This window comes from Salvelinus sp. IW2-2015, linkage group LG4p (assembly GCF_002910315.2).
Source record: "Salvelinus sp. IW2-2015 linkage group LG4p, ASM291031v2, whole genome shotgun sequence".
Taxonomy (NCBI): domain Eukaryota; kingdom Metazoa; phylum Chordata; class Actinopteri; order Salmoniformes; family Salmonidae; genus Salvelinus; species Salvelinus sp. IW2-2015.
Genome location: NC_036841.1, coordinates 8,655,344 through 8,677,537, shown reverse-complemented (window position 1 = coordinate 8,677,537; position 22,194 = coordinate 8,655,344). Strand labels below are relative to the sequence as shown.

General features: G+C 42.6%; 1 long non-coding RNA gene across 3 annotated transcripts in view; it reads left to right on the top strand.

The window, feature by feature from the left end:
• The first annotated feature begins 4,689 nt into the window (after positions 1–4,689).
• LOC111960092 (uncharacterized) overlaps positions 4,690–22,194 on the top strand; it is a 99,017-nt gene continuing 81,512 nt past the window's right edge. For all 3 annotated transcript variants that reach the window (XR_011475022.1, XR_002876771.2, XR_002876769.2), the window contains exon 1: positions 4,690–4,992. This is a non-coding gene — a long non-coding RNA (uncharacterized lncRNA). The remainder of the gene's footprint in view (positions 4,993–22,194) is intronic.

Here is a 22,194-nt window from a genome sequence, read left to right as displayed (position 1 = left end):
CTGCACATCTATCACTCCAGTATTAATGCTAAATTGTAATTATTTTCGCCTCTAGTGCCTATTTATTGCCTACCTCCCTATTCTTCTCCGTTTGCACACACTGTACATAGATTTTTCAATTTTTCTTTTTGTGTTATTGACTGTACGTTTGTTTGTAACTCTGTTGTTGTTTTTGCACTGCTTTGCTTTATCTTGGCCAGGTCGCAGTTGTAAATGAGAACTTGTTCCCAACTGTCCTACCTGGTTAAATAAAGGTGAAAAAAAAAAWTTGTAATAGGCCTACAATATTTCTGTATGACAATTCAAATGACTCAAAATGGCTTGGCTCACTATGAGATAATTAACGGGGAGTGCCTGGATACAGCCCTTAGCCGTGGTATATTGACCATATACCACAAACTCCCGAGGTTCCTTATTGCTATTATGAACTGTTTACCAACGKAATTAGAACAGTATACATGCCCTTAGCCGTGGTATATTGACCATATACCACAAACTCCCGAGGTGCCTTATTGCTATTATAAACTGGTTACCAACGTAATTAGAAGAGTAAAAATGTATGTTTTGTCATACCAATTGTATACTGTCTGATATACCACGGCTTTCAGTCAAGCAGCATTCAGSGCTCGAACTATCCAGTTTATATTTACATTTATACCATGGTATTGTTGAATACTCGTTTCTGATTGGCTTGAAGGACATTCTAGAGCGTGCATTATTTCCATAACGCACAGTATATTTGCTCGTGAGAATTCGATGGTTATAGTTCATTCTTACATGTTCTATGTTTTGAGTTACTTTTGAAAGCAATAGTGAATTGAGTACATTGTTGTCATTGTTGAATTTCGATTTTCATAATAGCRCGCTGGGACTGATGGTTTGGTTAGCTAAACTAACAAGTCTGTTTGTTTAGTTTCCAAGGTAACTACTGTCTATCTAGTAAACATTTATAACGGCAAAAGTGTTACATTTATAGCCATGGTATAGAAGGGATAATCAACTCGTGGCTCTCTGCGCTCTCTGGAAAATAATGCAACTCTGTGGAAGGTTGGTTCCACGTCGTTCATTATTTTCCATAGAATGCATAGTCTTGTGTTGATTATCCCTTACATCATGGGCTTATACACTGAACAAAAATATAAATGCAATATGTCAAGTGCTGGTTCCATGTTTCATTAGCTGAAGTGGGTGGGCCTATGCCCTCCCAGGCCCACCCATGGCTGTGCCCCTGCCCAGTCATGTGAAATCCATAGATTAGGGCCTAATGAATTGACTGATTTTCTTATATTAACTGGAACTCAGCAAAATATTAGAAATTGTTGCGTGTTGCGTTTACATTTCTGTTCAGTGTACATGCTCTTGTCAAGTCTTGCAATGCAATATAATGCATTAATACTACAGCTGTGAGCTTGGATTTTCACAAACAATGCCCTATATCAAGGTAATGGTACAAATAATATTTTATATTTTATAAGGCACACAATTGATCCAGAAGTAAATATTGCAGCAATGTTATGTAATGTAAGTTGGGGAAGTTGACTTGAGATCTGTGGCTAATGGGAATGTTTGTGCATTATCAATACATGCAGTTCATTAATAACACATATCAATAGCTGTATATCAATTAATTGTTCTGTCAATACATACAGTGGACTCTGAGGTTAGGTCCTCATACAGTAGCAATTATCAGTAGAATGCAACGTATTTCCTCTCCATCTCCCTCATTTTACTATTGCTATGGGGACTTTCCACAAAGAAAACACAGCAGACCTTAGTGAACCTTTCTTGACCCCTTCTCTCTTTATGGTAGAAGTGGTCATTGACAGGCCAAACATGTTTTTCTCCTCAATGTTTTCAAGTCAACTACCGGTCTCGACAACAAGCACTAGGCTGGCTCAAACTTAAGATCAGATTGCTCTGAGATCCAATTGAAATGGCTCTTGGCTTTAGATTCTCTGCACACCACTTAGACATGTATTCTTTTTCTTGGTTCTTGATTTATTGATTTAAAGAGAGGGAAATATACTACTGTGGACTACCATGATTATGRGGTTTTAGGCACTTGATGGTCAAAAACAAACAAACAATGGACTTTAAACATGTATTTGCACAGGAACAGGTGGACGTTAAGTGTGGTCCATTAACAGCATGTTGTTGCCGCCTGCCTTCCCTTTTCAGTGCCAGACTTGAGTTGACAAGCAGTGCGTTTGGGTGAACTAATGTGTTCGGCCATTTCATTTCATTACAGACTGACACTGCTGCACATTGTAAGGCTCAGCCCCTTCTGGGCTGCTCTTAATGACAGTGCTTTGTTCTCGATGCACAGCTTGTCGGCACACAATGTCAGAGGTCATGTTCGGCCTCCAGCCCCCAGACCTCTGTAAAAGAAAGCTAATGAGGCAGCATGGAGCTAAGAGGCACTGGCCACTCTCCTACTGGGGCTCTCCTGGAGCTCAGATAGGCATAGCAAGCCCTATCTTTGAAGCCCTCTTGGCTCAGGGTCTTAGCTTCAGTCACTTTGTTGACGATTCGCCTCCTTCTCTCCCCAGGTCCTGTTAATGACCAAAACTACCTCACAATGCCCCAAAATACCCCAACCAGCTATCCTAATCAATCCTTAAAGCGTAAATCATAGTCTATAGAAGCCGAGACGCGCTAGTCCGGCATCCCATTGTGACATACAGTRGTGACGCGGCTCTGAGAAAACCGCAGGGGACGAGCAGCTCGAACACACACCTTCAAAAATGAAAGGGGGGAGGGTAATGAATTAGTGGCTAGGACCCTTCTCCCCTCTAGCCTGTCTCTCTGTCTGCTCCCTGGCAAGTTGGAGCACCAGCCTGACATCACCATATTGACCTGTGCTTTCCCACGACCTTTCATTGACTTTTGATCTCTAGGACCAGTCCACAGCCGTCTGGAGCTCAGGCTTGACTGATACCCCCTTCCCCCGACCCTCTTCCCCATCTTGTCCCCCCCCCCCGTATTAACGGACTTGGGTCAGCATGGAGGAGTCTTGAGATTACACAGGCACCTAACTGCATAACATGGTCTCAGAAGAAAACAACTTAAATGAATAACCAATAATTCTACCTTTCGGCTGTATTAGGCAGTTAAGTAATTTAGTTCTGGAAGACATATTGTTTTATGTAATGGTGTTAAGGTGGCTCAGTGTTTAAAAAATGCTTAGGTTGTTGTTAGTGCATTATGTGCCATGTGTACTGGTCAGTATTAGTGCTCCCTGTTCAGGATTGTAGCTCGCTTCTTCTCTCACTGTGCAATGTAATCACTCTCTACAGAATGACTCCATTTCCCCGACCTCTGCTATCAGCCCAGTGTGGGTACGTACACTGCACTGATTCCAGGGTGTTTGTGTGTGTCTGTATGTGTGTTCAGGGGAACAGTGATAAGTGGTGGGAGTAAGTCACCCATCTGTGTGAGGTAGTGGTGTGGGACACAGTGAACAGTAAGCTGAAGTCCTGCTGGATCACCAGTCTGATGCCAAATAGAGGGCTCACACATAGGAAGAGATTATGTTGTTATCAGTCAAGCCCAGGTATAAGGGACCAGCGAGAGAGAGATAMATAGATATATGATTGTTTAAAATGTTCTGTTTTTATAAAGCATTTGCAAGCAATTGTGTTTTTGTGATGACTAACAAGGAAGGAGCTGTGTGAGGAGATATGTTGGGAAAATGAGAAAGGTCACATTTGACATCATTCTGACCTTATTTATGACTTGACCTATGGAACGCTGGACTGGTTCGAGTCTTAGAGACCCTCACATCAACGATCATTCCTGTTTAGACTTCACAGAGAGATGAAAAGACTGTTGCAAGTGATCTGGATTGAAAATTAGCTTGAGGCTATGAGTTCCAGTAAGTAGAGCACGTYTTGCTCCAATATTACTAAAATACTGTTTCCACTGTCTGTCTGTCTGTTTGTCTGTCAGGGGAGGGCTATGCTTGTTGATCCAGAGAGGTGGGCATGTTCCTTGGTGGGTAAGGCAAATCGCTTGACTTTGGTATGAGAGTAGCATTCCTGATTCCTGTTCAACTGAGAGACAGGCATGAGGAGGGAGGGAGATAGAGAAACACAAAGAGAGAGATAGTTTCCCTCAGATTACACAGACCCACAAAGAATTCAAAAATAAATCCAATTTTGATAAACTCCCATATCTATTGGGTGAAATACCACAGTGTGCAACAGAGCAGCAAGATTTGTGACCTGTTGCCACGAGAAAAGGGCGACCAGTGAAGAACAAACACCATTGTAAATACAACTTATAGTTAGTTATGTTTATTTATTTTCCCTTTTGTACTTTATCTATTTGCACATCATTACAACACTGTATATATACATAATATGACATTTGACATGTCTTTATCTTTTTGGAACTTTTGTAAATGTAATATTTACTGTAAATATTTTATTGTTTATTTCACTTTTGTTTATTATCTATTTCACTTGCTTTGGCAGTGTAAACATATGTTTCCCATGCCAATAGAGCCCATAAACTGAATTGAATTGAATTGTTAGAAAGAGAGAGAGAGATGGAGGGGAAGCCAGGGATTAGAAAGGAAGTAATGTTCATTTAAAAGTGTGCTTCTTAGTTCTGGGCATGCTCAGTGGGGCTTGGCTCTGCTCTACCAGTTCCAGCCTCTACATTTGAACAGGAGGGAGGTGAGGTGACTGTGTCCGAGCAGACTTTAGTGCCACACACTCTGTCTCTGTCAGGCTCTCTCGCTGCACAGCTCTCTCTTTTTGTGTTCTTTGACCCTTTTTTTTTGGTGTTCAGAGACGGCTGAGGGAGGAAGACAGCTTCAACTAGACAAAACAACTGAAAGAAGAAAGAAAATGAAGAGAAGGAAAATGAACTGACTTTGCCTCAGAAACAGTGGATCTGGAGGGACTAACTTCAAAAGAAAGGCAAGAGGGAGCTGGTGTGAAATATGAGCAGGAAGGAGAGATGAGAAACATGAGGTCTTCTGTTAAGGTCAGTACTATGAGGTTCTCAAGCAAGGGACAGKAGTTCCCTTTTCATGCATTTTTCCTGGTTATTGCACAGTCAAAGTTATTTTATCTCATGTTTGCTTGTATGTGGTGTTATAGGGTGCTTGTGTGGTGCAAATCCTTATTGGTTGAGAATTGTGCAATGTTATAGGGTGGACGGACGAACACGTGGACTCTCTTTATGCCCTTCAATGTTGCTGAGTGGCACCTACTGTATGTAGTCTGTTACTGGTTTAGCTGCCTGCATTCTACCACAGCATATTATGTGACCATTTTGTGTGGAGACTTCAGACGTTTGCATGTCTTGGAATAGGAGTCCACAACCTTAGCCGTAGAGGGATTTGTCTTGGTGTCTTGACTGAAACCACGTGGTTATGATAGAGGAAACATCACTTTGAAAAATGACTACAGCGTGGGCGTGCAGGTTGGATCTATGGAGGTCAGGGAGGTTRTTTTTTGTCGTGGTCAATAGCACTAGCAGAGCAATATGTAGAAATATATAGTATATATCTCCAGGGCTCTGGTCAATATCATTTGACAGTGGTCATTGAATGAGTGAAAAGTGTTTTTCTTGACTACACTCTTAGGAAAAAAAGGTGCCATCTAGAACCTAAAAGTGTTTTTCGGCTTTGGCTGTCCCCATAGGAGAACCCTTTGAAGAACCCTTTGTGGTTCCCGGCAGAACCCTTTTGGTTCCAGAACCCTTTTGGAACCAAAAAGGGTTCTACCTGAAACCAAAAAGGGTTCTCCTATGGGGACAGCCGAAGAACCCAGTTGGAACCCTTTTTTCTAAGAGTGCATTCAGATGTCATCAAAGAAATGATCATAGTTGGGATACAGACAGTCATTCTGCAGCCTTGAATGATTGCCTATTGTCAACTCAGATTATTTATCCTAATACACTCAATGTCACAATGTTATATCCCTATTCCATTCTATTGTATTCTACTCTATTCTCCCAATTTTACAAGAACTTCAGCATTGTAGTGGAATAATTCGCCCTGAAATCATCAGACTTGTTTGAATAACGTGTCATTGTATTGGAGTAATAAACAGCATCTTGGTATGCATACAATAATGAACTTGTCGTTTTACTATTCGGGGTATTAGGCAGTTTATCTGGCTGTGCGAATACTGAAGGTATAATTCCTGGGTCGTGTTCGTTCGGTTTCAAATGAAAGAAAAGGGACTGAAACAGGAGTGGGACTACCTCCATAAGAAATGCACATTTTCGTTTTTTCATTTTTAAATCGTTTTCCGGTGTGTGCCCTAATGAACACTACCTAGGTATATCCCAGCATGTTTCATGCCTTGCTACTGGTTGGTGTCAGTGGTGACCTCCCCACGGATGTTGTGTTGCCAGATGTATAATTTATGCCTCTAGAACTGGGGCAGAATATGTCACCGGGGGAGAGTGTGCTAGTGCTGATAGAGCTGAACATTGTGTACATTACCCTATAACCTCCTTGTTATTTACTCAATAAATAAGGCACAGAATTAAACACCACAAAATCATCATGCTTTTGTGGGTTTATGAACTTCAAGACAACATGTGACGTTGATAGTATTTCAGGRCCTTCCTAAAGGAGGTATGTGGTATCTGTTTAGTTCAATCCAAGCTCATAGTGGTTCTGGTTGTAGCTTTCCAATACACACTGTGACAGAAATTCAGCAACATACAGCGGATGCAATATTATCTAACAGATGTGCCCTCTCTTACTATATAGATATATCCTAGTATCATAGTCAGCTGTTCACTAACATTTTCGGAGAAACCTGTTGATGATCGCCCTTCCATTCTCTAAGTCAGTCTACTCCTTTCTTTGGTCGTGACAGAAAGTTAATGGAAAAAAAACCTCGGGTACTGACGGATGTGTCTCTCATTTCCTCCTATTGGCTAAGGTGTGGTAGAGATGAGCGGTGGTTTCAGTACAATGAACATGCTGTTCGGTAACTGTGGCATACCAGACATATTTATCCTTCCCACCTACCCCACTGTCAGGTTATGCTCGGACTGAAACAGGCATTCCTTTGAAACACCCTGTTGTCCTCTTTACACTGAGTATTCGTGTTAGTTCAACAGACTCCCATGACTCTGAACCACCAGCGACACTATGGATACCTAGTCAGTTGGTCAACTGAATGCGTTCAACTGAAATGTGTCTTGCACATTTAGCCCAAACCCTCTGAATCAGAGAGGTGTAGTGTGCTGCCTTTAATTGACATTCACAGCACCAAGATGTTTTGTTGGGGGTTAACTGCCTTACTCAAGGGCAGAACTATCAAGGTGAGACCCACATGCAGACACAGGAGGCAGATGGTTAGAGTCTTACAATGTTTATTAATCCAAAGGGGTAGGCAAGAGAATGGTCGTGGACAGGCAAAAAGGTCAAAACCAGATCAGAGTCCAGGAGGTACAGACAGGCTYGTGGTCAAGGTAGGCAGAATGGTCAGGCAGGCGGGTACAAAGTCCAGAAATAGGCAAGGGTCAAAACCRGGAGGACTAGAAAAAGGAGAATGCAAAAAGCAGGAGAACGGGAAAACCACTGGTTGACTTGGAAACATACAAGACAAACTGGCACAGAGAGACAGGAAACACAGGGATAAATACACTGGGGAAAATAAGCGACACCTGGAGGGGGTGGAGACAATCACAAGACAGGTGAAACAGATCAGGGCGTGACAAGAACAGCAAATGTTTCCACCACCTCACTGCCCCAATGCTCTTAACCACTAGGCATAGGTTTGACAGATAGCAAGCTTGTTATTTCCTGATGAATCCCCAAGAGGATATGATTCATCTTTTAATCATTTCATACATAAAAAAAATAGTTAATCTTGAAGCAGAAACAGGCTGGTTTTGACCAAATGACAGCAGTGATTATGAGTAAAGTAAAAGATTAAAGCGGAATGTTTTCGGGATATGACAGTGGACATGATCAAATCACACAATGTTGTCTATCTCATAAGCTTATAAACTCATAAGCTACAGGTGTAAAAGTCATCATTGGCATCGTTTTAGACATAGTAATATACTTGGGTAGCCTCACTTAGGCCATGAGCCAGGCAAGCAGCTCACAATTAAACTTGGGATGAGTAGACACCTCATGGGGCCCAACTCTTCCCAGAGAACTCCAATAAAGAATCCTCAGAGAGCGAGCCAGAGGAAGCAGAATGGAGGCCAGACCTTGGCCCATTGGGCTCTGGTCAAAAGTAGTGCACTATGTAGGGAAAAGGGTGCCATTAGGGTCGCCACGCCACCCTGCACAGTGAATGCCAACCCAATCTTTGCCCTCTGAGGCTCAGGATCATTCAAACAGTATGAAGCCATATTCTCTGAAAGAGCTGTGAACTTGTCAACTCCCTTCGGCTCCCTGTCACATTTAGTTGTTTGTTACTTTTCAGTCTCGGGGTGAGGGACATTGAAATGCTCCAATGACTATTGGCCTCCATTCATTGGGACTAGGGCTTGTATGATGGTTGGAAATAGATGCATCAATCTAATGCCACTTCTCTGGGTGTTGCCACATCTCTCCTGGGGAGAGGACAAAGGCTAGGGCATGATGGGTAGACAGATGCATGATGGGAGCAGGGCAGCCTCTCATCCCCATGGTGATCCTAACAATGAAGCCAGAGCTTAGATGGGCAGATACTGAAGTATCCCATCTGGGGAGTCCTGAGTCTCGGTACAAGTGGATGATATTCAAATKGCAACCTCAAGGGGGTTTGTTCAATGTTTTAAACCATGTTTTCTCCTGCTTGTCAGAGAATTGTTGTGTGGTAATGAGATTGAAGGGTAGAAAGAGGCTCATAGGTGGGAAGATGTTGGAGTGGATTGATTATTTTTATTTCAGTATGAGCTGCACGGCAAGTCTCCATCTGACACGGTGGCTGTTACTGTCTGGAGGACCATTTAATGAGAAGGAGAGGGGTGAGCGGGAGCAAGGCTTGAAAACGAACAGTGTCTAGCTAGCAGATCCGCGTCAGTGGTTAAGCAAGGTTATCTCAGTGACATCAGGGCTGTGTTATGAATACGGGGTAAAAGGATTCAGTCGTCTGTTGACATAAAGCTAACGGCATGCCTGCAGAGGGAACATAAACACAGAATATTGTGCTTTATTGGAAGTCAACATTGGTCCATCTTAGTTAGTTTCTACTTTCTACTTGCTAACAGAAGGTGGACATATTTGACGCACACAATACAACGACAGGTCATTTTCAACAGTCGTTTGGTATAGATTGTGTCAATTGTTCTTGGTTGCGGTTTGCGCTGTGTAGGAGTTATCTGGGCTTCGTGAAAGGCGAAACAATCTTCGGAAGCACCTGGGTCACTTATCTGTGTGGCTTCTCATTTTCAGGGAGCTGAGTCTTTTTGATTGACTCACCCTGGAGAGATCCTGTGGCAATGCACTTCCTCTGAACCCTGTATCCATCCACCATCTCTCTTCTGTTATCTACTTTTTCCCTTTCACTGTACTGCTGTAGCTTGTCATATAACATCATCATACCAGTAATTCTGAACTGATATAATCAGTCCAAGTGTTCAAAATGCTCTTTTCTGGTTGAAAATGAGTCTAATGACCCTGCTTGACAATGAGCCTAAGGACCCTGGGACTAAACACCTCCTTCTGAATCTGGATCCTGTACTTCCTGACGGGCCTCCCCCAGGTGGTAAGAGTAGGCAACAACACTGCCATGCTGATCCTCAACATGGGGGCCCCACAGGGGTGCATGCTTAGTCCCGTCCTGTACTCCCTGTTCACCCATGACTACGTGGCCAAGCGYGACTCCAACACCATCATTAAGTTTGCTGACGACACAACGGTGGTAGGCCTGATCACCAACAACAATGAAACAGCCTATAGGGAGGAGGTCAGAGACCTGGCAGTGATGCCAGGACAACAACCTCTCCTTCAATGTGAKCAAGACAAAGGTGATGATCGTGGACTACAGGAAAAGGAGGGCTGAACACGCCCCCCCATTCACGTCAACGGGGCTGTAGTGGAGCGGGWCGAGAATTTCAAGTTCCTTGGTGTCCACATCATCACCAACGAACTATCATGGTCCAAACATACCAAGACAGTCGTGAAGAGGGCACGACAAAACCTTTTCCCCCTCATGAGACTGAAAAGATTTGTCATGGGTCCCCAGATCCTCAAAAAGTTCTACAGCTGCACCATCCAGAGCATACTGACTAGAGGTCGACCAATTAATCGGAATGGCCGATTAATTAGGGCCGATTTCAAGTTTTCATAACAATCGGAAATCTGTATTTTTGGGCACCGATTTGCCGATAATTTTTTTTTATTATACCTTTATTTAACTAGGCAAATCAGTTAAGAACACATTCTTATTTTCAATGACGGCCTAGGAACGGTGGGTTAACTGCCTTGTTCAGGGGCAGAACGACAGATTTTCACCTTGTCTGCTCGGGGGATCCAATCTTGCAACCTTACAGTTAACTAGTCCAACGCAATAACGACCTGCCTCTCTCTCGTTGCACTCCACAAGTTACGCGAATGCAGTATACCAAGGTAAGTTGCTAGCTAGCATTAAACTTATCTTATAAAAAACAATCAATCATAACCACTAGTTAACTACAAATGGTTGATATTACTAGATATTATCTACTGCGTTGCATATAATCTGACTGAGCATACAAGTATCTAAGTATCTKACTGAGCGGAGGTAGGCAGAAGCAGGCGTGTAAACATTCATTCAAACAGCACTTTCGTGCGTTTTGCCAGCAGCTCTTCGTTGTGCGTCAAGCATTGCGCTGTTTATGACTTCAAGCCTATCAACTCCCGAGATGAGGCTGGTGTAACCGAAGTGAAATGGCTAGCTAGTTAGCGCGCGCTAATARCGTTTCAAACATCACTCGCTCTGAGCCTTCTAGTAGTTGTTCCCCTTGCTCTGCATGGRTAACGCTGCTTCGATGGTGGTTGTTGTCGTTGTGTTGCTGGTTCGAGCCCAGGGAGGAGCGAGGAGAGGGACGGAAGCTATACTGTTACACTTGCAATACTAAAGTGCCTATAAGAACATCCAATAGTCAAAGGTTAATGAAATACAAATCGTATAGAGGGAAATAGTCCTATAATTCCTATAATAACTAAAACTTCTTACCTGGGAATATTGAAGACTCATGTTAAAAGGAACCACCAGCTTTCATATGTTCTCATGTTCTGAGCAAGGAACTGAAACGTTAGCTTTCTTACATAGCACATATTGCACTTTTACTTTCTTCTCCAACACTTTGTTTTTGCATTATTTAAACCAAATTGAACATGTTTCATTATTTACTTGAGGCTAAATTGATTTTATTGATGTATTATATTAAGTTAAAATAAGTGTTCATTCAGTATTGTTGTAATTGTCATTATTACAAATAAAATAAAATAAATCGGCCGAATAATCGGTATCGGCTTTTTGGCCCTCCAATAATCGGTATCGGCGTTGAAAAATCATAATCGGCCGACCTCTAATCCTGACTGGTTGCATCACCGCCTGGAATGGCAACTGCTCGGCATCTGACCGTAAGGCGCTATAGAGGGTAGTACGTACGGACCAGTACATCACTGGGGCCAAGCTTCCTGCCATCCAGGACCTATATACTAAGCATTGTCAGAGGAAGGCCCCAAATATGATCGAATCAAATTTTATTTGTCACATAGAGATGGTTACCAGATGTTAATGCGAGTGTAGCGAAATGCTTGTGCTTCTAGTTCCGACAGTGCAGTAATATATAACAAGTAATCTAACAATAACCAACAACTACCTAATACACACAAATCTAAAGGGGTGAATGAAAATATGTACATTTAAGTATATGGATGAGCGATGGCCGAGCGACATAGGTAAGGTGCAATAGATGGTATAAAATACAGTATTTACATGTGATATGAGTAATGTAAGATATGTAAACATTATTATAGTGGCATTATTTAGAGTGCATTGTATAAAGTGACTAGTGATCCATTTATTTAAGTGGCCTGTGATTGGGTCTCAATGTAGGCAGCAGCCTCTCTGAGTTAGTGATTTCTGTTTAGCAGTCTGATGGCCTTGAGATATAAGCTGTTTTTCAGTCTCTCGGTCCCAGCTTTGATGCACCAGTACTGACCTCGCCTTCTGGATGGTAGCGGTGTGAACAGGGAATCAAAGACTCCATTCACCCAAGTCATAGACTGTTCTCTCTGCTACCGCACGGCAAGCGGTACCAGAGTGCCAAGTCTAGGACCAAAAGGCTCCTTAACAGCTTCTACCCCCAAGACATAAGACTGCTGAAGAATTAATCAAATGGCCACCCAGACTATTTACATTGACCCCCCCTTTGTTTTTACACCGCTGCTACTCACTGTTTATTATCTATGTATAGTCACTTTACCCCTACCTACATGTACAAATTACCTCGACTAACCTGTACCCCCGCACATTGACTCAGTACCGGTACCCCCTGTATATAGCCTTGTTATTGTTATTTTATTGTGTTACATTTTATTTTATTTTTTACTTTAGTTTATTTAGTGAATATTTTCTTTACTCTATTTCTTGAACTGCATTGTTGGTTAAGGGYTTGTAAGTAAGCATTTCACTGTCAGGTTGTATTCAGCGTATGTCACAAAGTTTGATTTGATTCTTTTGGGTCTAAAATGGTATACTATTGGATGTATGTGATAAATGTTATAAAGTTCATCTCAGTTGTACCTGGCGTGTCCGTCTGTCTGCCTGTTCCAGACAGAGGTGTGTGAGATGGAATGCATCTGGGTTTGGGCTACTTTGCCCTCTCTCTATCTCTCTCTCTCTTCTGCTTGGGGTGATACTCACAGGTTGGCTCTTTATGGGGAGGCTGGGGCTCAGACAGTGGAGATTTATAGAGATTATAAAAGCAGTGGAGGAGAGCAATAATGGCACAGCACAGACAAATTCTCCTCCAAGCCCTGTCCACTCACATCTCACAGGACATAATCTACCACAGACAGACATAATTTTCTGTGCCACTAAAGGTGTTTGTGGGAATCAGGTGCTTGTCTGGGTGAAAAGATACTGGTGATTTTCAAAAAATGTAAGAAGATAGCAACTAGATAATATGTAACAAAGACTGATATGTATTGTGCCTTTGAAATGTTGCCTCTCCCTACAGCTCACTCTTGCTCTCAGCTTACTCTCTTGCTCTCACTTCTCTGACAATAATATGAATCATTTTTTTTATGCAGGTGTGGTGTGTAACTGGCAGACAGGGTGAGGATAGGGGGGATGAGAGASAGAGAGAGAGGTGGATAATGGACACGAAGGGAACATATTTACAGAGCTTTGTTTTATGTTAAGGACTGGAAGACCAAACATAATAAAACATACTGTATGTCCATAGCAGCCAATGTCTTTGACGTTCATATACCTCTTCCTGCCTGCCGCTATATTTCAGAGGTGGGACCAAGTCACTATTCACAAGGTCCAAGTCTCAATTAGAACGGGTCGAGTTTCGAGTTCAATCCAAGTGGTGCATTCTAAGAGCAAATCGAGTTGAGTGAAGTTAAAGAAAATGTATACATGCAAAGACTACAAATCTTTGTCTATTTATGAAGGCTACCAGACAGCCCTTTTCATCATTTTGTTATTATTCAATAATACATTTTAACAATTCCAAATGCAAGCTTCAAAAGTAAATGATCAATTTCAAGCAATTTTGACATACCAAAAGACCARTAATTGACACTTGATGCCTCATTGCTGGTGAGCTTCCCAATTAAACAGTTTATATTCTTGATCCCCCAAAATGTTTGGAGCTGCATATGTATTTATGGCATTCCTCTCTCCCTACAATTTGGCGTTTGCGCTGCTTCCGATCCAATCAGCAATATGTTCAATAGCTACCCAACCTGTGTTGATTGACAGTTTGCTGGTCCAATCAAATGCCCGAGTGTGTGTTTCACTAGCCAATCTGTTGTAAAAACAATTGGCAAGTGCGTTGCTGTGGCTGCAGTCTCCGGCTGCGTGGAGAGTAATCCACAGATAATTTAAAGTCATCGGTCTCAAGTCAAAGTCTTGAGTCTTGAGGCTTCAAGTCTCAAGTTATTTTATTTTCTATCTAGTTGAATCTCAAGTCATCAAATTTCTGACGAGTCAAACTCGAGTCCATGTCATGAGACTCGAGTCCACACCTCTGCTGTAATTTCCTCCTCTCCCTACTCCTGCCCCAGTCACTTAAGGTTGGGTCAYTGCATTTTTTTCGTGACACTGTTGAATGTGTTGTTACCACACATGGGCATTGTGGTTGTCGTTGGTTTCCGAATGAACTGTTTTGCTTATCACATTGGACCCCGCTTGCACTGATAGAATTTCTTTGATGAGTTAGTGATCTCTCTGTGTCTTTATCTCCCTTCCCCTCTCTTTCCCTGTCCTCCTCTCCTGCTTCATCTCTCTTTCCATTTCTTCCTCTAACCAGCTGGAGCTGAGGGCGGAGAGAGCGTGCCCTTTTGTTAGTGGGCTGAGAGTAAGGTCAGTGTGGTTGACTCCCCCGCCCTCTCCCAGATAAACTCAATGAATAGTATCATCCTGGGGACTGCTGGGTAGGCAGATTAACCAATGAGTCTCTCACAGTAAATGACTACACCAGGAATTGTTTGGCCTATTTCACCTTAGCTTTACCACCATTAACACAACTGAAAATAAGAGCAACTGAACTGTCATGACTTTGATTTAGATGCGTTGAATATTACTGCCAATAGGCACTTTCTTCAGGAAATGTATGGTCTTTGAGCTGATGTTTTTCCACAGGATACATTTAATTCGATAAATTCAACCAAATTTCAGACATATAGACCGTGAGAAAAAAACCTTTGCAATGTTTTTGTGTATCCAATCATATTTGCCAAAATGTGTGTGCAATGTTGGAGCAACATGTTATTGGGCGTAGCTCTTTGTCACAGAGTGTCACCCTGTAAAGAGATCTGAATGAAAGGGCATAGTTTGTTTTCACAGTAACTGAAACTGATGAAAGGAGGAGAGTCGGCCAAGGGCACACTGTGAGCTGTGTTCGGTCACTCTCCCTTTCCCTCATCTCTCTTTGCTTTTAGTTCCTTTTTGGACCATTCAAATGCTAATAGAGGTCAGGAGATGAGGTGGTTCTCACGTTCAACTTGAAACTTGGGTCCTTTGTGTGGCTGTGGCTCAAGCTGCTGGGACAGAAGCCAGAGTTGAAATGAAAGTCTGTTGAAATTCCCCAATGGGATTGGCCTTGGGCTGGGGCATGGGCTGGCTTTACAGGCTGGGGCTGACCACCTGGGGAAGGTCTGGTCTGGGCTGGCCTTTGGCTTTTCTAGACTTGCCTAAGTTTGGGCTTGGGTTGCTGATTTGGTCTGAGTTTGGGGTTTGGGTTGAGCTGGGGTTTGAGCTTGGGCTGGAACTTTGCAGAGGCTGGTGTCTGGGGTTTGGGCTGGGGTTGTGGTAGGGGGCTGGAGCTGGGCTTTAGGCTCTAGAGCTGCCAAGGATGAACCTATTAGGGATATGTTGGACCTTTGGACAAAGGTCCATTGACTTTGTAATTATTATTCAGTAAAAGGAAGAACAGGGCCTCCTGAGTGGCGCAGAGATCGTCACTACACACCCGGATTTGATCCCGGGCTGTATCACAGCTGGCCTTGATCGGGAGTCCCATAGGGCGGCGCACAATTGTCCCAGCGTCGTTCGGGTTAGGGGAGAGTTTGGCCGGGTGGGGCTCATCGCGCTCTAGCGACTCCTAGTGACGGGACGGGCGCCTGTAGACTGACCTCGGTCATCAGTTGAATGGCGTTTCCTCCAACACATTGGTGCGGCTGACTTCCGGGTTAAGCGGGTGGGTGTTAGGAAGCGTGGTTTGGCGGGTCATGTTTCGGAGGATGCATGACTTGCCCGTTGGGGAGTTACAGCGATGAGACAAGATCGAAATTGGGGAGAAAAAGGAAGATCAGTAGCTAAATAGCAGATTGGTGATGATCAGTGTTTCTGTGGATGCTTGCAGATCCACAGAATTTAAGAGGACTCTTATTTAACCTTTATTTAACTAGGGAAGTCAGTTAAGATCAAATTCTTATTTACAATGATGGCCTACCTGGTCAAACCCGGACGACGCTGGGGAAATTATGCGCCGCCCTATGGGACTCCCAATCACGGCCGGTTGTGATACAGCCTGGAATCGGACCAGGGTCTGTAGTGACGTCTCGAGCACTGAGATGCAGTGCCTTAGACCGCTGCGCCACTTTGGAGCCTGAAATACAGTAACAAAATACATATTTTGAGCTCCTACATTTTTCTTGTACATAGGCCTCTAAACAGCTTCTGGAGTTAGGAGTTTGCATCCATTTCAGTTCTGACGGGTTGTCATTAAGTTAACTTTGTAAGCATGATTAACCACTTTGCCAAGCCTCGCAATCGTGGKTCATTTTTAGGAACTGCGTCAGAATTGCATGGCCAATATGCAAGAGACAAATGACACGTGAAATTTCAGCGGAGGTGGTAGTAAAGGCAGTCAGCTGAAGGTTGGTGGTATGTTGGTGATATGTGGTGGTTTTGTAAAAGTACTTGTTTAGGTTATACTTACATTTTAGGAGAACAGAAAGATTTGTATGAGAGTCCATTCTCTGTGTTACCTTGAGGAATCAGAGATTTCCTCAGTAGGGAAACATAAATTGCATGAATTACTGCCCATGCCCTTGGGTGTGCTGAAACAGGCAGTGATTGCTGCATTTGCCCTGCGGCTACGCTAGTGGTATCTATCAATAATATAGTGATATAGAACCCGTGTTTGCGTAAGTCAGGAGTTGAGAAGTTAAATAACTGAATGGTATCATTAAAGCTTAGTTAGAAGGAAAACAAGGCTGCCCAGCCACAAGCGGTTGAATGTTTATTATAGAGGTCGACCGATTATGATTTTTCAACACCGATACCGATTATTGGAGGACCAAAAAAAGCCGATACCGATTAATCGGCCGATTTAAAAAAAAAAATATATATATATATTTGTATTAAATGACAATTACAACAATACTGAATGAACAATCGACACTTTTATTTTAACTTAACATAATACATTAATAAAATCCATTTCGTAAATAAATAATGAAACATGTTCAATTTGGTTAAATAATGCAAAAACACAGTGTTGGAGAAGAAAGTAAAAGTGCAATATGTGCCATGTAAAAAAGCTAACGTTTAAGTTCCTTGCTCAGAACATGAGAACATATGAAAGCTGGTGGTTCCTTCAATATTCCCAGGTAAGAAGTTTTACGTTGTAGTTATTGTAGGAATTATAGGACTATTTCTCTCTATACCATTTGTATTTCATATACCTTTGACTATTGGATGTTCTTATAGGCACTTTAGTATTGACAGCCTAATCTCGGGAGTTGATAGGCTTGAAGTCATAAACAGCTCTGTGCTTCAAGCATTGCTAAGAGCTGCTGTTTGAATGAATGCTTACGAGCCTGCTGCTGCCTACCACCGCTCAGTCAGACTGCTCTATCAAATATCAAATCATACACTTAATTATAATATAATAAACACACAGAAATACGAGCCTTTGTTCATTAATATGGTCAAATCCGGAAACTATCATTTTGAAAACAAAACGTTTATTCTTTCAGTGAAATACAGAAATGTTCCGTATTTTATCGAACGGGTGGCAACCCTAAGTCTAAATGTTGCTGTTACATTGCACAACCTTCAGAATTACGGAAAATTCTGGCAAAATAATTACGGTCTTTGTTAGGAATAAATTGCCTTTCAACAGTTCGCAACGAGCCAGGCGGCCCAAACTKCTGCATATACCCTGACTCTGCTTGCACTGAACGCAAGAGAAGTGACACAATTTCCCTAGTTAATATTGCCTGCTAACATGAATTTCTTTTAACTACATATGCAGGTTGTATATTGATTTTAAGAAAGGCATTGATGTTTATGGTTAGGTACATTATTGCAACAATTGTGCTTTTTTCGTGAATGCGCTTTTGTTAAATCATCACCCGTTTGGCGAAGTTGAAGTAGGCTGTGATTCGATGATAAATTAACAGGCACCACATTGATTATATGCAATGCAGAACTAGCTAGTAAACCTAGTAATATCATCAACCATGTGTAGTTAACTAGTGATTATGTGAAGATTGATTGTTTTTTTATAAGGTAAGTTTAATGCTAGCTAGCAACTTACCTTGGCTCATTGCAGCCACAAGGTCCTTTTGATGCTGCACTCGCGTAACAGGTGGTCAGCCTGCCACGTAGTCTCCTCATGGATTGCAATGTAATCGGCCGTAATCGGCATACAAAAAGGCCGATTACCGATTGTTATGAAAACTTGAAATCGACCCTAATTAATCGGCCATGCCGATTAATCAGTTGACCTCTAGTTTATTATCTTGTTCATCATCACCTCCTTTGCTAAAAAAATCTAGGCAGCTCCACAAAACAATAGGCATCATCTTAACGGGAAAGGGTTGAATGCTAATCTGAAGTTGACAACATAAAACTACCTTCATAGAAAATGACTGAAGTAAAAGAGAAAGTCACCCAGTAAAATACTGCTTGAATAAAAGTTGAAAAGTATTTGGTTTTTAATATACTTAAGTATCAAAAGTAAATGTATTAATCATTTCATATTCTTTATATTACGCAAAACAGACAGCACGATTTTCTTGTTATTTTATTTCACGAAATAGCTAGGGGCACACTCCAGGACATTACAAATGAATAATTTGTGTTTAGTGAGTCTGCCCAGATCAGAGGCAGTAGAGATGGCCAGGGATGTTCTCTTGGTAAGTGCGTGAATTGGACCATTTTCCTGTCCTGCTAAGCATTTGAAATGTAACAAGTACTTTTGGGTGTCAGGGATAATGTATGGAGTAAAAAGTACATTATTTTCTTTAGGAATGTAGTGGAGAAAGAAGTAAAAGTTGTCATAATTATACTGTAAATAGTAAAGTAAAGTACAGATATCCTAAAAAACTTCTTATGTCTCACTTTAAAGTATTTTTACTGACTGTAAGTACTTTACACCACTGTGTGGTGTAAGCAGTGTGCTACCTACCATGCTGGAATATTTATGCCCGAGCCACACAAAGTGCAGTAAGAATATAGGAGCCTTAAAAGGCAGCCCATTTTGGTTTGGTGGAAAGAAAGTGAACTAGCTGCATTCTTAAACATAAATAACAAACATCCCCCGTCCTGACAGAGATCGTTGGGGGGACTGATCTCGACACCCACAACTCTCTGACAGCGGTTAGGCAGGGTTGCACGAGAATGATAGGGAAATATTTATTCCTTTTTGTTCTGAAATCCTGGCTGCGGACCAAACATCACAGATTATGTTTGTTTTGTCATAGGGCGTGAGCGGCAATGGGCACCGAATCTGTCTCGGAGGGCGTTGTGGAATGACTGATGTTCTCTCCCGCCCCAACACAGCTGCCGTCTATAGACCAACATCACACAGCCACGCATACACTTTACTTACTTGACTTTATTACATGTATTTTTACAGGGACCATGCACATTAATCGACATTTCTCAAAAAGTGCCGGTTTTAGCCAGCTGGATAATTTTCAACTGCACAAACACACACAGGTGCTCACATACAGCATCTCAGGGCATGAAGACACACCACTGTTCATAAAACACTACTTCTCTTAGCTCACCATATATAATAAACCCTTCAGGACCAACATGCAAATTGTTCATATAATATTCACCTCTTTTCATAAGACAATAACACTACACACAGACGATGAAGGTTGAAAACAATATCAAAGTTATCAAAGTAGATCAATATGATTTTATATACAGTGTGTGTCTGTGTGTAATGTTTTTTTTTTTCTTGTGTAATTCGTTCAGATAATAGGTCCTTGCCACTCATAAGCCCTATCATATCAGATCGTTTAGCGTCCATCTTGTGTGCTCCATAATCAACGTGTTCAGCTGTCTCAATGTGCAGCGGCCATTCTGACAACATCAGTACGAGTGAAGGAGAGTAACGAGAGAGCTATTCATCTCCAGGACCATTTATTTTATTTCACCATGCAAAAATGACTGCTACTCAGACAATCGCTTTCGTGACAGGTAATTATTTACGTCTGGAGGTCCAGCCGTACACCTCCTCCTCCTCCTCTGCTGCTTCCTCCCCAGCCATCTCTCTCGGGGCCCTGGCTGCCAAATGAGTTTCAGCTCAGCCCCAGCTGCCCCAGGTAAGTGAGAGGAATGTGGGGCAGYGGTGGGTGCTGCTTTTGGTGTGTGGGTCCTGGTCTCCTCTCCCTGCCTGTCACCGGGATAGGGGAGCCTGGAGGCCTGTGGGCCTGGGCCAGTTCCCGCTCATGTTTTATCATATGTTTAGTGGGAAGTGAGAGATGGAAGGGAGGAGGGAGAGACCGGGACGGAAACGTAGCTAATCAGTGACAGTCACCCTCCTCTCATTATATGGAGTCAAAAGCATTTCCCAGAGTCTGAGTGGATACTGTATGAATATGTGCTTTCTAAAGCAACATCAACATTTAAGGCCTTGTGGCAAACCATAATGCAGGCACTAGGGAGGAGGGTGTGAACATGCGGGTCTGGGCAGAGGAGATGTAGTCGTTGTTTGTGTTCGTCTGTAAGTTGTTGTTCGTATGTTATTTTTATATTTGGTGTAAACAGATCTAGGGATGAGTCCCAAATTGCTCCCTATTCCCAGGGCTCTGATCAAATGTAGTGCACTATATAGGGAATAGGGTGCCATTTGAAATGCAGTCTAAACTAGAGAACATTCGGCTCCCCCAGGTTAAGTGTCTCTTTGTACAGCGCCTCGGGGCTCATATCAGGTTTCTCCCCAAACCTAAATCTATTGATGATACTTAAACAGGGGACAGATGTGATTTGTTTGCTGCCGATGGTGTCTTGGACATTAGGGACACAGGACACAGATAGTGAAGTAGAGGGCCGGTCAATCGGTCCATTGCTGGTAGACTGCTGGTGACATTGCAACTCATCCTGGCTCCAGCTGTTTGTCAGGTTGTTTTGTAGAGAGAGAGGAGTGCAGTGAGAGACGGCTTTGTGTGGTAGTGCCTCCGACGCATGGCAAGGAGCGATGGCAAGGACTGGTGCATCGCACAGGGAAAAGCAGAGCTCTTTTTACAGAGTTTACGGTCTGTCTGTCTGAGTCCATCTGTCTGTCTGTGTCCGTCTGTATACTTCACTCGACATGCCTCTGCCTGTCTTCAAAAGAATGATGTCCATCAAAATATTCTCTGTCCAGTATTGCTCTCAATGAATTATGACGTCTACTGTAGATTGTCAGGTCTAGACAATATATCTATATATCTGTGAATTGCAGTCATTATTTCTAAGATCTGGATGCCAACTGAAAATGTACTGTGGGGTCTTTATGTTGCATATCTCAGTCTTCTTCACATGTAGCATTGAAATCACACAGAGCAGTCTAAGGTACCTTTGGAAAGGTAGTGTATGCCATCGCTGTAAGATGAAGTGCATCTAAGGAGTATGTTTTCAAATACACTTGTGAGGACCAGCGTCAAGATATATAATGAAAACTGAAGTTAATTGATTTTCTACTGGATCTCAAAGAAGCTCTCTGAGATTGTATGCCTACTTCAGAACCTGGTAGAAACATTCTGTATGGAACACAGGCTTTCAGGATTCACATGTGAAAAGCTACTGCTGTTCTTTGATCAAAGTACCTCATTCTTTCATCAAAGTAGAGGCATTCTGTAGAACAGTGGTCTACTGTATATCTCTGGGTGTAGCTTTAATGGTTCCCACACACTGAACTGGATTCTCTCCCCAAACACGTCAGCCTGAGTTAGTCAGCAAATTAATAGGTGCAGAAATACGAAGGAAAGCCTGATCCCTCTCTCACTTTAATCGATCTGACTACAGTGACACTAAGTGCAGGATTGTGTGTGTTGGGAGATAAGAGATTGCATTTGTGTTTGTGTGTGTGTGTGTGTGAGAGCATGTGTGTGTGAGAGCGTGTGTGTGAGAGGTGTGTGTGTGTGTGTGTGAGAGGTGTGCATGTGTGCGTGAGTGTGTGTGTGCATGCGCACGTATGCGTGTGTGTGGGGGCTGTGGTGGGTGTGATTGATGGCCCTGCACACACAGTGCGTCACACACACACACCGGCAAACACACTCCGCTTTGGCTGGGTGCAGATGTGCTGCTCTCCTCTGCAGCCTGCACT